This window comes from Protopterus annectens, chromosome 8.part0 (genome assembly GCF_019279795.1).
Source record: "Protopterus annectens isolate FY-2018-M chromosome 8.part0, PAN1.0, whole genome shotgun sequence".
NCBI classification, from domain to species: domain Eukaryota; kingdom Metazoa; phylum Chordata; order Ceratodontiformes; family Protopteridae; genus Protopterus; species Protopterus annectens.
Window position 1 is genome coordinate 631,849,269 of NC_056741.1, and position 18,571 is coordinate 631,867,839.

The window sequence follows — 18,571 nt, forward strand, 5'->3', positions numbered from 1 at the left end:
AGGCCGGCTATGTATATCTGAAAAAAATATAATAATAAATCAAATTAAATCAAAATGACAACAAGTAAAATGATGCAAAATTGAAAAAATGAACTGCAGATTAAATACTAAGAGAAAGAAATAGAAATGCTAAATTGTTAAATATCAGATGGTAAAAAAAAAATGGGGGGGTCAGGAAAAATCACTGTCAACTCAACTGAATTCAATGTGTTCAATATTAAGGCTAATTAGGCTGCTTCTACTGGAAACATTGAAACGAATATCTCTGACTGACTTCTGACCACAAGGACATGAACTGTGAGAATTTAGTCTTGGTTGTAGGGAATATTTTCAGTATAGATGTCTTGTATAAGGGAGCCCTGAGACTGCTAAAAATAATGTTGCGGATTCATTGACACATTCAATTCAGCTCAAATGAGCTTCCTCTGACACTATACTAAGGTTACTAAAGCTGGAATGGGAACCGTGTGATGTCAGCCATATTCCTTAAAAACCTATCACAAGAGACTACAATTATAGCAGTATAATTTCTAATCTGAGTAATTTTAAGTTCCAACCTGTTAAATCAGAAACTTGACTAAGAATAATAACAGTAAGGTGGCAGTGTATTTTAAAAGTCCTTGTCTTTGTTTCCATAGTAACCATTGTTACTGTACAATGAAGGAATTACCTGGATTAGTGCAGAGAGCACTAGAATCAGGCTGGCTAATCATTTCTAAGTAACCAGTCCTTTCCGTGTATGTCACAGCAACTGCCTCTACTGATTAGTTTACAGCACCTGTTTCACTGTCCAGTCTATAAAAAATGTAGAAGGGGGGATTACGTGAACTAAATGATGCCCAGTGAGGTGATGTATTGTTAGTACAATACATAGATACAACAATGTTTCTATAGCCATAGGCTATATCAAAGTTTCAATGAACCATGACAAGATTTTCAGCTGCAGGATCTCTGATCCAGATGCATTCTCAAAGGCGTAATTATGAAGCAGAAAAAGGTGAAATTCTATCCTGTTCCTGCCCAGACCCTTTTAGAAATCATGAAAAAAGAATAACTGTTACTCTACCTGAACAGAAAAGGCCACAATTTCCAGATAATTAAAATGGTGAAACATGAGTAACAGAAGCATTATGAGTTATTCCCTGCTTGTGACCTTTTACTGACTCAAACAAGTGATCATTTGGCAAAAATCAAAATAAAAATAAACTTGATACATAATGTGAGACCTTAGGGTTTACAATCCATATCTAACCCGTTATGAAAACAAAAAGTCACACAAGACAAAGATATTTTAAGTGCAGAAGAGTGGTCATAACTGGATATCTCAGGACCATTAAACTTTTTTTTTTTTTTTGTTTTTTTTTATCATTTCTCAGTGGACCCCCATTACCACTAATTGATCCATATCTACATCTGAACTAATGACAACATTTAAGAGAACTAACTCTGGCTTTTGTATTTTGCTATTTATTTATTCATTCAAATTTGCTAACTGGGATAGAACACTGATCAAACAAGGACAAACCACAGGCTCAGCCTGGGTTATATCATAATGTAACAAAACAATGTACAGTATACAAATAACTGTGATTTATACAAATAACAGTGATTTACATTTATGAGTAAGCATAGAAAATCTGACAAAATGTACATACACAAAATATCTAACAAACCAAATATATGTACAGTTACTAAGTTGAACTGAGTAAGTTCACCCCTTGTTTGCATCTGCCTTTGTCAAAAACACTGGCACCCTTCAATCCGTCTCTAATAAAATATGTCAATTCATATCTTACCATGAAATAAACACCACTGCCTTTGAGGGCTAAATGGTTTCTGTAGAGTCCAGGTCAAACAAGAGTTCCAACAAGGCACAAAAACACTGAAAAACTGCAAAAAGTGCCAAGGGACATGAAGAACACCAGCCAAGTGACAGTAAAGGATATTTATTCAACCAAAGCAGACATTCCACAAAGCACATTAATGCTTCACAAATACAATACATTTTCATTCATAACAAACTTACTGTTGACAACTACAGCCGTGGCTCTAGTGATGTTATCACGTCTGATTTCGGAAAGGGATGACATAAGTCCGGGTCAAGTCATCTTGGTTATGTATTCTTCAATAGACTCAAATTAGCACCCCCTCCCTCCTTTCAAACATTTTACTGCTACCCAAAGCTACTAAAACCTATAACCTAAGAAGCTGGTCCTTCCCTATAAACCACTTCTCTCAAGCTGCAGTGTACTAGCCATCTTTTTTCTGTAGTGGACACAAAACCATGACAGTCACTTCATCCTGATTTAACTGATCACAAAAACTCCTCCCTGTTGAGACCACTGTTCAAACACAATGTACTAAAACAGTTTGAATGCAACTGTCTATCTAAAGGACATGACACCTAAACCAATATCTCCAACTGCATCACCTTTGCTGACCTTAAATCTTTCTTCCCTGCGATCTTAATTAGGTCATTAGTTGTACAAATTATGGGGCTGCAATATAAATCTTTTTTTTGGAGTGGGTGGAGGAGATTGTTACTCATACCCATAAATGAAAGACCAAACCCTTTAACACCACAACATTTAAACGCTACATCCATGACTTTTGCAATTCCAAACAACTGCCAAACTATATGAGCATTAAAAATTTTACGATCAAAGCAACAACCTTTAAAACATACATTCAACATGGTAAACAGACTAATATGTATGTCATAGATGGAAGACATGGTGTTATGTCTTCTACAAACATCAGTTTAACACCAGCACCAATAACTAGCCATCAGATTACCACACTGTTCATCCTTGGAGAACGTAATAGTAAATAATACACAATATTGATCAACAGATTGTTGCATGGGTAAAACCATAAACCCAGATCAATAGGCATGCCAGATACCTAGCACAGTATTTGCTCTATTTCAAATAAATGCAGATGTACATATGCAGCAGGTGCTGTGAATTTAAAAGACATTAAACTGCAGCTCTGATCCCTGCGAGCTTATTAATATTCCTTCAAGAACTAAACATTTGGGTAAACATACAACAAATGTTGATGAGGATAGAATAAGTGATCAAAGTCAATCAACATAATTGAGTGGTGGAGAAGCTAGCTACAAATCTTCACTACAGACTACCTCCCCCCCAAGTGACTACATAGGTCATTGTTCCAAGCCCACTGGACCATAAACATGTTATTCTGAGTGCCTGACGAGAAGCACCCCCCTCATGATTTTAACTTAAAATACAGAAAAGTACATCTTTAAGAATCACTACAGAGGTTACTAAAATTAGTATTGGGTATATTGTTTGTCAGTAAGTAAGCTCTGCTGAGTCATAGGGCACTACTATAGTAAAGCATTATTCATATGCAAATATGCTAATATCTGGAGTTGAGGCACTATGGTTCAGACATGATTATCAACTCAATTAAATAGTATGTGAATTTAAAAAGGTAATCTGAAATATACACTTTTTGTCAACAGTTTGTAAAAGTGTAGGAACACAGGAATTTTCTAACATGCATGTACAGATATGTATGAGCCTAGCTGACAGGAGGTACAACAGCGCAGTAGCTGCTGTAAGTAGATGAGGTAGTGAAGTACAGCACTGGTCTCTGCATGTTTATTTGTATTTTACTTTGAAATGCACCTTAGGGCAAAAGAGCTGGGAAACGGTGAACAAAACTAGTCATAGACATAACCCTGTACAGCTGCTGTACCAGTGACAGACAGATAGACACAAACAAATGAGGATAGCTCAAGACATTGTCACATCAAAATGTAGACACTCACAGTTCTCTGTATACAATACCAAAATACTGACATATCAAAATGCAGACATTCAAAATACAGACAAAAAGCTAAAAAACATACCAGTACCCTAGAATGTGGCTTGTCTGAATAATTTCACTGTTACACACATTCCCAGCCCTAATACCAACTTGCCTACATTCTCACCTGTCAGCATTTTGACCTGTAATATATATATCACATTCTCAGTTTTCCGAACCACATTTTGCAGACCATAACTCGGAATTTACACTTCCAAGAAACAGCACTTTGCCAAAACAGAAAAAAGTTAAACCACATTAACTAATTTTCTTTAATTTTTGCAGGGGGGAAATCCCCTCCTGTACCCCCATGTGGGGGGCTGCACCCTCCACTAACTCTGAGATCGCATTACAGTAACAACAGTATATTAGTTCATACATACTGCAGTGCGATCGCAAAGTGCCATTTCGGAGAAGTGTAAATTTGGAGTTATGGTCAAAATGTAGTTCAGAGAACTGTACTTTTGGCAATGTGAATGGGAACTATATATATATATATATATATATATATATATATATATATACACACACATATATATAAACACACACACACTTCCCAAAAGCATGCAAGAAATCAATGTAACCCACCAAATATTATCTCTCAATAAACAGAAGATTCTTGATTATTTCAATTTATGTGCCTAATCGTGGCATTCTCTTATTGAACTCTTCTCAATATATCCAGGATCATCACCAGGCATGATATTCAATTATGGACTAAGAGCTCCTGCCCTATTCCATCACCTTTATACTCATCCACACCCCTGTCAGATGGCCTCATGTCAGTGATTCATGCCACAAATGTACATACTAATTACGAATTACTAATTAATAGTGGATTAGATACAGACTGTCAACACCTATTATTTACCTTACTTGTTTCTGCTGATGTCATACAATAACTCATATCCAGGTAAAATCATTATTATCAATTTTCAACAGGCAATGATTAAGTAGCTATGAAAAGTCACTTGTCAGAAATGAAATAACTGATATTTTTTCAATTTTGCAATATTATGTTAAGGAAGACACAAAACAGTGTCTTAGACATTATAGCCATAACGATACTGACTTGATCAGCTCTCAACTGTCCAGATTTTTGACTCATATTTTTGGTCCATTTCTCATAAAATTTTAGTCTTCTGGCAAGTCACTGAGGTCTGAAGCCAGAACATAATGACAAACATGTGAGTTTCAGACTTCATATCCTTCAGAATATTCATGCTAATGAAACACCTGTTATTCTATCAACTTTCTAGGTTTGTAAGAACAATATTTAGAGTGTCCCTATTTTTGGACCTTTGTCCCCCCATTGCTTGTGGCTTTGTCCAGATTTCTTGATCTAAGAGGTTGAGCTGTATGATCAGAAAATATCCACATCCTTAGGGTGCAATAGTACCAAGGGAAACTTCATCCGCTTGCATACATCTTGTGTAAGATATCCTACCTAAAATAGACAACACATTAATTCACTGATAAAATCTCTTTCCTACAGTTCTAGGGTCTGGGGTTCACTCATAGGTTCATAGGTTCATAGGTTGGTACTAAGCTATTGGCCCTAGGGCCTATACAAGCCTAGCCATAACAATTCCCTGGCTATTTCTTCCCACACTATTTACTTTCCTGGACCCCTGTCTAGCAGGGTGACTGACGTGATCCCCGGGGTGAATTTCCTTTCTCCCATCCAATCATCAAGGTTCCTTTTGAAGAGGGTCAAAGAGGCGCTCTGCTTGACATGTATGGGCAGTCTATTCCAGAGTCTCTGGGTCAGGAACCTATCCCTCCAGCATGTTTTGCTTATTGTGATGACAAGGTTTAGATCCCTGCAGTGTGTGTCTCTGAGGGATTGGGATTTCTTTAAATGTAGCATGTCCAACAGCTCTGGGCTTGACATGGCCTTGTATGTTAAGCAGAGATCTCCTCAGAGTAGATGATATGCGACATAGTATAGCTGGAGTTTTTTTAAGGTGGTCAGCATAGGGCATCTGCTGTAAGCCTGTGATTTTTTTAGTGAGGTATTTCTGCAGCCTTTCCAGTTGTTGCAGATGTCTTGAGAGGCACATACCAAATGGGGCGTTGTATTCTATAATGGGTCTAATGAGGGATTAGTACAGTGGGACAATGACCTCTTTTTTTCTGGATGAAAAGCCCTTAGTGATGAGGTGTGCCACATAGACGGATTTCCTGACTGTTGTGGAGATGTGGTTATTGAAGGTGAGACCACTGTCCACCTGTGTCCCTAAGTCTCTTATCACACTTTCGGTGTTTAGTGTACCGCTACCTATGTGGTAATTCATGGGTACATGTTTTTTCCCAAAGGGGATAATTATATATTTCTTGGCCTTGAGCTTGAGCCCATGGCTCTGGCACCGAGCATCTGTTTCTGTAAGGCCCTTTTGTAGAGTACTCCTAACCTCTAGTCACTGCTTGTGTGAAGTTTGTGTGATCTCTCCATGTCAGTGTTAATTTTCTCAGGGCACTCAGGTTTCCTTCTACCTCTCAGAAAACATGCTGGTTAAATGGAAAAATTAAATTGAGAACCAAAGAATAAAATAATTTGCAACTGTGAATACAATTAAAGTAAGTGAAATAAGAAATTATAAAGGAATTAAAAATATACCTGAAAAAAGTAAACCATCATTGTTGCTTATAATATCACTACCACATGAAATATCACATTCAGCCCCTTATTCAAATAATTGCCTTATATTTGTTCTGACCTTAGTACTGTTTCACTTCTGCCCTTTTACTGCATATTGCATTCATTTGTGCTGCAGTATACATCACCAATCCCATTTCACACACCTCAATACCACAGTTTATGGTATGACTTATCTTTACTGTCAATCAGATGTACAAGGTGCAAACAATGCTTGCTACTATAGTCACTACTACTCTGGGTTCAACTTTATTATATTGCAGGTGGTTCTCTTGCACTGAGAGGATTTTGTCCCATTAAGCTTTTGCCACAAAAAAATGTAAACTCTTTCTCTAACACAGTATCATTTCATATAGCTCTGGGGCCAGGTTTTCAGGAGACAATTAACCTGCTGCAGGTAATATTTGCTTAAAGCACCACCATTTTTCTTACAATGATGTGCTTCACAGTTAGAGCCACACTTCAGCAGACTATATTTTTCACCTCAGACTGTGGACCTGTTGTAGTACAGCTGCACCCAAATATTACTTCTTGTTAATTTGCGCTTACGGCAGCAATGCAACCTAACACCCAATGAAGCTCATGAATTTAAAGCATACATTTTCCCAGGTGCAAAGAAGAAGATAGATTATTTGCTAACACTGAAAATAAGATTCCACAGATAAAAACTAGACAATGTAGCATACTAAACCAAACTCTGTACCAAACCTTTTTTTTTGCCAATCCACCTTTCCAAAAACAAAGATGTTAGAGGCTCATGACACTTGATTGCACAGAAGTACAGTTGTAATGCAGTAATACTGCACATTAAAAATACCCATCTCTGTTGTGCAAACTATCATATTTCTTAGTGCTTCCATTTCTCTGGGTTCATTGTACTCTTTTTTTTGTGGAAGTTGTAAAGTTTAACAGGCTCTGCTGCACATGGTACAAAGTCCTGGCTATGACCCAAATGCCTGTGTTCAATTAGCAGCCTGATACCAGCTTGTGGGTTGGGGGGTATCAGTTCTGTTTATGGTACAACCATGGACATCTAGTGGAAGCTACCCCTTCCCAAACATGGGGAATGTGATAGATTGCAGTGACCTGAGACCCACAGTACAGCGACTGATTGTCTGCAGACATGAGAGAATACAGGCATAACAAAAAAGAAGCTATAATGTTTAGAAATTAAACTCTGTTAGTTATATCTGCAGTTGGTCCAAGCCACAAAGTTTTAATAAACCTCCTAACATACAATGTTATACTGTACTGTTTTCTTCCTATTGCACTCACCAGACCATATCATAGTATACCATCCCATACAATCTGCATTCACATTCATTCAGTGCCAGAGATCTACATGTTATTAGTACATACATCTAAAAAAACTGAGAACTGAATTATTATCACAGAGCTGACAGATCTAAGGCTTAATATTCTGTTAGTTCTGCATAAGTCACACCAGTGCTTATATTTAACAGTATTGTGTGACCAGTGAAGTGAATGATACAGAGATATTTTCTTATTTCACAAGGTGCTACAACCTTCCAGAGAAATCTTCAGTTGATAATTTCATCCATAAACCCCCAAACTGACCTTGTGAGCCTTTCTTTAGCTGTATAGTTCTGTTACATTACTAACCTCACTTTGGCTGCTATGTCTGTAAAGAATAGCTTGTGTACCTATGAACACTCTGAAAACTAATAGCATCAGCAACATAAAGAGGAAGAAAGTTCAGTTCAGCTAAGATCATGCTTCTGATATATGAAGTGTATATATTATATACACTTAGTGAGATGGTACTAGGGACTGTTAACATGAGAACCCTATAAATGAAAGTGCCATATGACTGCTACCTTTTTTTATCCAGTATGTGATCAACACATGTATGAATTTTGTAATATAGATGATAATAAATATAAGCTGGAGTGTTACACCATGGATTGTGGCACATGTTGATTTTTTTTTTAAATAAGGGAAAACAACTAATGAGGAATTAAATTGCAGACAATAAGTCCCTCATTGCTGAGGACAGGAGATGATGTGCATTTAATACCATTAATTCCACAGCATTCAGGTACTGTTCTGCTTGTATTTATGTATAACATCAAAGAGAGGCAGGTGCCTATCGTATGGATAAAGGCTCAACTCTGAATACCCCTTTTGATTTCTCAATGACCGAGTGTCAGATTTTATGTGGTTTATTTATGGATGAAAGGGGTACAATGAATTAATATAAGCAGCTTAGAAATGTAGTCTTGTTCCTGTATTAGTCTCAGAAAACTGTGGTATATGCAACACAGCCCCTTCCCAAACATTAAACTCGGTTCCTTTGCTGCTACCTCTGTGTTATACAGAGTTCTTCTACCCTAATCATTTTATTTAGTTATTTGATAGCAAAGTAAGTGAACTGACCTAAAGCCCCTTTTAGGCAATACTCAGGCATAAAAGAAAACACACACTGATAGGCAAACTTAAACAGATAAGCAGTTTTAGAGTTCAATCAATATTTTTCAAGCAGCTCACTCTTCCAAGACACAAATCATGACACTAAAGCAAATACATAATATAATGAACATAAAAGTTCATATTAAAAATAGAAGGAATAACCACATTAAGAAAAGATGATTGTTTAAGGATAAAAGTAGGATCTAAGTAGGAGAAGTTACCCAACACAGGACAGTGCCATAGAAAATCAGAGAATCAGGATAACAGAAGGATGCAGACGAAAAAGAAAATCAACACAGGTTTCTACAAAAACTGCAATAGGCCGCCATTACACAGAGTTCAATTTCAGTATTAAATGAAGTTGTTTGCTGGGTGTTTCTCATATCTAGAGAAATTAAGTTCAACACAGTGGGGTACTGTTTTAAAAAATGTCGACTTACATACAACAAGATCATAGTGGGATGCTTCATGGTGTAGGCACCCTGATTTTGAGGCCTAGGGGTACAGATGTTAAAGTTAAATTAAATTTATGCAACAGTGAAGAGTAACTGTCATAGAAAAGTTGCTTGAAGGTTAGTGGTAAGAAACATGGATACCCTCAACCCATCCACTTTACAAAGGGGTAAGGCAATAATGTCCCCTCAGTTTACAAGTGGTGGCATCCAAACAACTTCTCTTCTCATTGTAGTAAGTACTGTCATCACTGGTTTACTTTCGGATGGTACATTATGTCACTGTGGTACAGCACTGAACTTAACATAAATGAGAAGGCAGAGAATGAAACTCATAGTCAGATGGACTAAAACAAATGTCATCTCATACACAGTAAGTCAGTAATAGTTTCCTGTTCCCCTACTGCTTGACAGTAAAGACAGTAACCTTTAAATAAAAGTACCCTCACAATGTATTATGCATTGCAGATATATGAAAAGGCTGGCCTGTTTTGTGATCCAGTCTACTTTGATCTTTCATGTGGAATCTAATAAAGACATACTGGTAAATTGATAGCCCAAGTGTATGAAGCTGGCCATTCTTAAGTTCCATACTGTCTTGCCAGTACGCTTTGTGTCACTCTTCAGCATTCCCACGTTTGACTCTGGTATCCTTTAAATAGGGGAAGCAGCTGGGACACAAAATGTTTGAGAACACCATACATTGTCAGTGGTGTCTGCTAGCAAATAAATCTGAGATATTATTTTAAGGTTTGTTGTAATAGCAGCTAGTTAGGTGTAAATACACAGTAAGGCAAGTAATACATTCAGTAGCAAAAGATTGTTATTATTTTCAAAAGCAAGACAACTTACTGAAATCACAGTATTTCCAAAATCAGACCACATCCATTTGCTTCATTAAATGGCAGCCCAAATAAACTTTCAGTGCAGTTGGTCAGAGGAGATTACAGAGCCTTCAACAACATTCTTGTTTAGAAAATAAATAAATAACTCTTGCAGCTATCATGGGGATAGTTTCCCATTACTTAGTTACATATAAAGCCTACTGATAATTCTATGTGAAGGCCATCTAAAAATCTTTCCCAACTTCTCCACAGTTCCACTGCCCAATACAGTGTTTCTTCATATTTTCCAGCACCTGTCATTGCATTACTATTAAAACAGATGACTACAAACAAAATAAAAAAATTTACTTCACAAATCTACAAAAACTGACATGCAGACCTTAATCAAAAATATTATGCCTTGCTAGGAATGTTGCTACCTTATTTAGAAAACTGCAAAACACAAATTAAATATTAAAAAAAAGCCTAGGATTAAAAAAAGAAATGAAAGAGAAGATGAAGAATCCGGAAATCCTGAAAATATAGCCACTTATTACAAGCTCAAGACCATCACAGATATATACAAAATTTTGGGGAGTTAATTTTACTTAGGTGAAACAAATCAAGTCCTAAATGCAGGGAGCATCATGATTGGTCGGCTGCCCTGCTACACACCAGATGTAATGAGAACAGATGTTGAAAACAGTTAGGAAAAGAATAAGGAGGGGGTGAAGAGCATGAAGTAGTAACACGGGGTACCTCAGCCTTGCAACAGGAAATTGTGAGGTACCATCTCCAATCACATGGAGGGAAAAGAACTTCTGAAACTTTAGAAGAGGCATTACTTGAGAAGAAGGTAATGAAACATATTTTAGAGTGGTAGAGTAACACTCTGCACACAGTCTGCAAAGAATTGTAGGGCAATACTCTGAACATATTCCGCAAAGAATTGTAGGGCAACACTCTGAACATATTCCGCAAAGAATGGTAGGGCAATACGCTGAACATAGTCCACAAAGAATTGTAGGGCAACACTCTGAACATAGTCCGCAAAGAATGGTAGGGCAACACTCTGAACATAGTCCGCAAAGAATGGTAGGGCAACACTCTGAACATAGTCTGCAAAGAATGGTAGGGCAACACTCTGAACATATTCCGCAAAGAATGGTAGGGCAACACTCTGAACATATTCCACAAAAAATGGTAGGGCAACACTCTGAACATAGTCACAAAGAATGGTAGGGCAACACTCTGAACATAGTCTGCAAAGAATGGTAGGGCAACACTCTGAACATATTCTGCAAAGATTGGTAGGGCAACACTCTGAATATAGTCTGCAAAGAATGGTAGGGCAACACTCTGAATATAGTCCGCAAAGAATGGTAGGGCAACACTCTGAACATAGTCCGCAAAGAATGGTAGGGCAACACTCTGAATATAGTCTGCAAAGAATGGTAGGGCAACACTCTGAACATAGTCCGCAAAGAATGGTAGGGCAACACTCTGAACATAGTCTGCAAAGAATGGTAGGGCAACACTCTGAACATAGTATGCAAAGAATGGTAGGACAACACTCTAAACATATTCCGCAAGGAATGGTAGGGCAACAGTCTGAACATAGTCTGCTAAGAATGGTAGAGCAATACTCTGAACATAGTCCGCAAAGAATGGTAGGGCAACACTCTGAACATATTCTGCAATGAATGGTAGGACAACTCTCTGAACATAGTCTGCAAAGAATGGTAGGGCAATACTCTGAACATAGTCCGCAAAGAATAGTAGGGTAACACTCTGAACATAGTCCGCAAAGAATTGTAGGGCAACACTCTGAACATATTCCGCAAAGAATGGTAGGGCAACACTCTGAACATAGTCTGCAAAGAATAGTAGGGTAACACTCTGAACATAGTCCGCAAAGAATTGTAGGGCAACACTCTGAACATATTCCGCAAAGAATGGTAGGGCAATACTCTGAACATAGTCCGCAAAGAATAGTAGGGTAACACTCTGAACATAGTCCGCAAAGAATTGTAGGGCAACACTCTGTACATAGTCTGCAAAGAATGGTAGGGCAACACTCTGAACATAGTCTGCAAAGAATAGTAGGGCAACACTCTAAACATAGTCCGCAAAGAATGGTAGGGCAACACTCTGAACATATTCCGCAAAGAATGGCAGGGCAACACTCTGAACATAGTCCGCAAAGAATGGTAGGGCAACACTCTGAACATATTCTGCAAAGAATGGTAGGGCAACTACTGAACATAGTCTGCAAAGAATAGTAGGGCAACACTCTAAACATAGTCCGCAAAGAATGGTAAGGCAACACTCTGAACATAGTCCGCAAAGAATGGTAGGGCAACACTCTGAACATAGTCTGCAAAGAATGGTAGGGCAACACTCTGAACATATTCCGCAAAGAATGGCAGGGCAACACTCTGAACATAGTCCGCAAAGAATGGTAGGGCAACACTCTGAACATATTCTGCAAAGAATGGTAGGGCAACTACTGAACATAGTCTGCAAAGAATAGTAGGGCAACACTCTAAACATAGTCCGCAAAGAATGGTAAGGCAACACTCTGAACATAGTCTGCAAAGAATGGTAGGGTAACTACTGAACATAGTCTGCAAAGAATGGTAGGGCAATACTCTGAACATAGTCCGCAAAGAATAGTAGGGCAACACTCTAAACATAGTCCACAAAGAATGGTAAGGGAACACTCTGAACATAGTCTGCAAAGAATGGTAGGGCAACACCTCCCTAGATCCACCTCCAGCACCACCAAGTTTAAAAAACTACTAAAAGATCACCTAACATCTACCTGCCTTTGCTCATGTACTAACCCTAGATAACTTTCCCTCACTCAGATAATACCTCTAACTATACTTCTATCCACTCTATAACTCCTGTAACCTCCTTCCCCCTTACCTATATCCCTCTTGTCTTCCTCGCAGTTGTAAACTGCATTCTGTCAGATAACATACTAAATGTACTGTAGAGGCTTAAAAAATCTAAGACATGCTGTACTGTATTTGTAAGTTATTTGTGTGCTAATCCCATCATTTTTGTTGATAAATCTACTATATATATAACTTGCTTTACTGATCTCTGCTAGACTGTAAGTAGATACATATAAGAGGTATAGTAAACTTTTTCTTTGTTGTACTAGACATTTATTAGTAAAAATGTACTTTATTGGAGGTTTTCTTCTCGGGCTTCCACTGAAAATGGACACTGTTGTCCAGTTGGACCATCCCAGTAAAGAAATGTTAAGTAAATAAATAAATAAAAGAACACTCTGAACATAGTTCGCAAACAAGGACTAGTAAAGTAGAGGTCATGAATTTTTTGTGTAACACTAATCATACCACAAAACAATATGATTTGTACTGTGTAGAAAACAAAGTTCTACAACAATAAAATGTAGGTTTGAAACTTTAGAAGGGTATCTTTTTATTTAGTGAGCAGAAAAATAAATAGCAATACATAAAAAAGAATGGGATGGCAAGCTGAACAACTCTGGAGATGTATTAAGTTAGGAGTACAGAGGGTACTGAAAGTGGCTGCATCCGAATATATGGGAGGAAGAAGCATCTGGTTTGACTGTAAAAAGCAATAAAGGGAGATATAAGGGGAAAAAAGGTGTCCTGAAAGAGGGCAAATAATATGGGATAAGAAGACAGAAAGACTGGTCTATAACGAGTCAGGGCAGGTAAGGTGCATGGAAAGAAGAGTCAAATTATGACAATACTGTCTGGGGCTAGGGCAACAGAACAGCAACAGAATGGATTTGTTGTGGATTGCAAGACGCTTCAGGTGGAAACATGACTACTAGAAACAGGAGTCAAATTATGACAATACTGTCTGGGGCTAGAGCAACAGAACAGATTTATTATGGATTGCAAGACGATTCAGGTGGAAACATGACTACAAGACACAGGGAATATGAAAAAACTCAAGAGCTGAGAAAGGAAATGTATTCTCCTCCACTTGAGTGAAAGTATGATAGGAAGGCTAGCCAAATAGGAAGCAGGAGACAGTAAGAAAAGGATAAAGATACCTGTTGCAGCAATGAAAGGAGAAGTAGAAGAAAATGAAACAAGGTAGTATCACTTCACAGAAAGCAAAGGTTTTCATCAATTTTACTTAACTCTCTAACTAAAAGACTAAAGAACCATTTGCAATGACATGTTGTCCTTCCTTGGACTCTGAGTTAATATGAAAGACCACATATACAACTTTGAAGGACTCTTAGTAAACTGAACAAGGAGTACAAAGTGTAAAGAGGAGAAAGGGCACAAGGCAGCCATGAAGAGCAGAAACACCAATGTGAAGAAAAAGTGAAGAATCTGTGGATTTGCTCACAGAAAGAAAGAACAGAACAGTGAAATATGCAATATACTCATATTCAGTGAAAGGGGTGAATAGAGCCAAGTTGGAAGGACAGGTAGAAAGGAAGAGGTATAGATGTTGGCTGAAAGACAGAAGATTTAAGTCAGATATCTGGAAATGTTTTTTACAGAAAGGGTGGTGGGTTACTTGAGTGATCCGTTAGAAGAGCTGGTGGTATGCGAGTGAAAAGATGGAGTTAAAGGATTATTAGATGGGAGAGGGTGGGACAGGGGCATCAGAGTACTGCACTGCTGAAATCACGGGTGGGACTTGATAGACCATTAGTCTTAATAAGTGGGATATTTGTATGTCAAGTTCATATAGCCTAGGATACATAAAAACAGAGATAGTCTATGAAAACAAGAAAAGACATTAAAAAAAAGAAAGAAAAAGATATCAAGCTGCAGAAAGTTTCACCTACATAACACAGTAACAGAGCACTGGATTTGCTCTCTAAAATGATCAAGGACACCTAACGATAGGCTGGGAAAGTGTCAAAGATTGTGAAATATCTACTCAAAATGGGATACGTAAACCTTTAGCAACCAAGGACATGCTGTGTTTTCTGAAGACGGAGTTATTAAAAGTAGAGTAAGAAGTCCTAGGTCATTTTACACTGACATAGGTATGAAGTTAAGGAATCTGAAGTACTTCTGCACAGAGAATATTAGAGTTTAAGCAAACCAAGGTACTTTTACACACGGAAAAGTTATCAACAAAATGGGTATCTTTCTGTTTTTTAATAAGTGGATGTGAGGACTGAGCCAAACGAAGCCTGCTCAGACTTAATGTAAGCACATGGTGAGTAGTAGAAAAGTATTCGCTATATCATTCTAAGGTGTGTAAACTCATTCATCGTGATCTAGATCTCTCTACTGAAGAAAACAAATGTGCAAAAGCTTTTTTCACAGAACAAAAGTGTTTGAGGCACCATTCAGACAATTCACATACATATTTGTTTTTTTTTTTCCATTTCATTCATTTTTAATATAAACTTGATCATATTCACAGTCACAGGGATTCAGAAGTTATGCTAACAGTTGAGTGTAAGGGCGAGACCTAATCCTGGATGGAATGCCAGTCTATCATACAAGCATACAAGCACACAAACACACACATACACACACACACACACACACACACACACACACACACACACACACACACACACACACACACACACACACACACACAAACATGCATCCCACCATTCAGTTTAGATGATCACTGGTTCACCTATCAGCATATCTTTGGGATGTGGAAGAAAACCACAACCTCTAAGACAAACCCAAGAGGTCACAGAATGAAAGGATATGCAGACTCTGCACAGAAGGCACCCCAGCTGAGAAATGAACCAGAGATACAAGGGCTGTAAGGCAGCAATGAGCACTGCACCACTGCTTTGAGCAAAAGCATTCTCCCTTCCACAGCATCCCAAGAACAGACTTGTACCTGCTGTATGACTCTTTAAAATGAAGAACATTTAACATTTCTGTACCATGCAGTAATGGGCAGTTCCCATTTGTCCAATGTAAGTATAATTAAGGACAAAAGTATATTATTGTTAATTTGACCTAACTGACCTGTCCTGCACTGAGACTATGCATGGGTTCAATTAAAACTTCTTAGTCATTAACAGATGTTAAAATATCTGGAATCATTAATTAATTTATTAACTTTTTGTTTCAAGTGCCAAGGGATATTTTGTCTCCAAATGAAAAAATGACATAAAATGATTGATAGGGGGTTGGAGTTTATTTTGTCAGGGTAAAGTATGACTGAAAAGCCAGTAATTAAAAGCATTCTGTAGTACATAACATGTTAGCAAATCAATTCATCTGGAGTAACTAAATATTTTACAAAGGAAGAAGGTAGACAAGGTTTTCAGAAGTTCAAACACAGTTTCCAAGCTGACAGTGGTACTGAGCCAGTAACAATGTGTGTTACCAGAAGTTATATTATGCATACCTGTGCTACAAACTAAAATAAAAATTCTCTGAATAATTGGAGTACCCACAGGTCTCCTTACTAGACTAAGCACTTTAAAAATGGGGCATTCTGTCTACGAGGTATCTTTGTCTATAGACAATCTCTATATCGGACTACATGGCAAGCATTTCTGAGCTATTACTGGTGCCTGTAGAAAGCATGTTAAGAGTTATTGCCCATTCAGGTATGGCATGAGTCTGTGCAGAGAATGGAATGGTGACCCATGTACCTCTGGGAATACATGCCATCCCTGGGCAATGGTCCACAGTTTTCATCTGGTTGCCGTACATTACTCATAAATTACCGAGTACACACAGTTCTACAGCTTTCTCTAATTGTATCAACTTGTTGTGTTATAGTGAAAAAGAAAACAAAAACTTACTGGAGTATCTTAAAGGAGCAATGACTAAAACTGCAAATATATAATGGAACAGTCCAGATTTGCTAATGAAATAACTCACCAAAGCGGGCTTCCTTAATGTTTATTGTATCATATTGTAGTTTTCCACAACACAGGATTTTCTGCATAGAACAACAGAAGTAACTTTATATGCAGTAGTACATTTTCCTTGGAATACTTGGATGTTATTCAAGCTTTACTTGGCACAGATATGGCATGTAAGCTATGATCCTGGCATTTGTTTCTATCTCATATTAGTACTGCTGTGAAATAAAGCTCAGAATGACAGAATACACCCAGATAAGGTATTCATTGAAACCAGTCTATTTCCATCCTAATACTTTGTGTAAACAGACTTATCATGGCATAACTAACCCTCAAATCATACTCATGAGCATGTGCTTTGTAGTTGTGCCTGAAGGAACTGTGCCAACAAATAAACTTTAAGTTTGAGATGTCTCATGCACCTCTCCGAGCAATGACTGCATGGAACAGAGTAGGCATTTCAAAATGACACTTACCTTAATACAGCTGCCAGCTTTTATAGGGACAACCCAGCAACAAACTCCACATAAAGTTTCAGGATACAGCCAAGTTACAGTCCATTGACAGCAAACTCTTAGAGATAAAGCATTCAGGCAGCAAGCAGACAGAGAAAGAGACAGAGATTTATCCTTGCTGGGTGTACAGATCCACAAGAAAGGTTTCACACTTCACTGCCTCTTCCCTGAAGTGTGTCTTAAAACTTCCACAGTGAAGGCAAGTAGCCAAAGTCAAACATAAGGACTTGTTCTTTCCTCTTGTCACACTCTCTCTCTCTCTTTCTTTCTTTTGTGAAGCTTAAAACTTTTTAAATCACTGTTTAGGAAGTGGGTAAAGAATGAAGACAGGAGAAGAGAAGGCAGTGAGCAGAATACAATCCCCGCACTCTGACAGGTGTCCTTAGTCTGAGGCGCTGTCTCTAGCTCCCCCTTGCTTCATCTGAGAGGCGTGAGCATTCTGCCGGCAGGAGAAGCAGCACTATTGTAGGCAGAACTTAACTCCTTCATGCCCACAAAGCCAGATTCCCTGACCTCCCAAGTGCTCTCATGTTGGGCGGTCCGCATGTTTTAAAACCACCAGCAGCTTTTCTTATCAAATCTCAGAGCAACTGCTCATGTTAATGTGGATTTGCATTAAACATAGCATAACAGTAGCTATATAATCTGTCATTCTTAGGTTTCCTAGTGTAACCACTTTTGATCTATTTTCTAGCATTTTCTTTCATTTTGTGATTAATATGCCTTAGTATAAATTTGGTGTCTGTTATACAAGTTATTAATAGGGAAAATAAAGAAAAAAAACATTTTGTTAGTCATCACATATTTTTGCAAACACTTCTCTTACCCTGTTTCCTTTTCAGTTTTTCACTACTATACTGAAACCGGCAGGTCTGATCTAAAATCTGTTTTTTTTTTTCTGTTAACTAGCCTGTTAACAAATGGATAACTGTGTGTTAAGCATTCTTCCACGATTTTTTATCAGAAGCGCGGGGAAAGTATAATTTAAATGCAAGTACTTCATGAATCCAGTGCAAAAAAGAAAT

The 18,571-nt window shown here is 37.8% G+C and overlaps 1 protein-coding gene across 2 annotated transcripts in view; it reads right to left on the reverse strand.

Moving 5' to 3' along the window:
• Nucleotides 1-17,940, reverse strand: part of LOC122808957 (semaphorin-3F-like) — a 961,051-nt gene extending 943,111 nt beyond the window's left edge. For both annotated transcript variants that reach the window (XM_044080116.1, XM_044080115.1), the window contains exon 1: nucleotides 17,508-17,940. The gene's annotated coding sequence lies outside the window, so the exon portion shown is untranslated. The remainder of the gene's footprint in view (nucleotides 1-17,507) is intronic.
• Nucleotides 17,941-18,571: the final 631 nt, after the last annotated feature.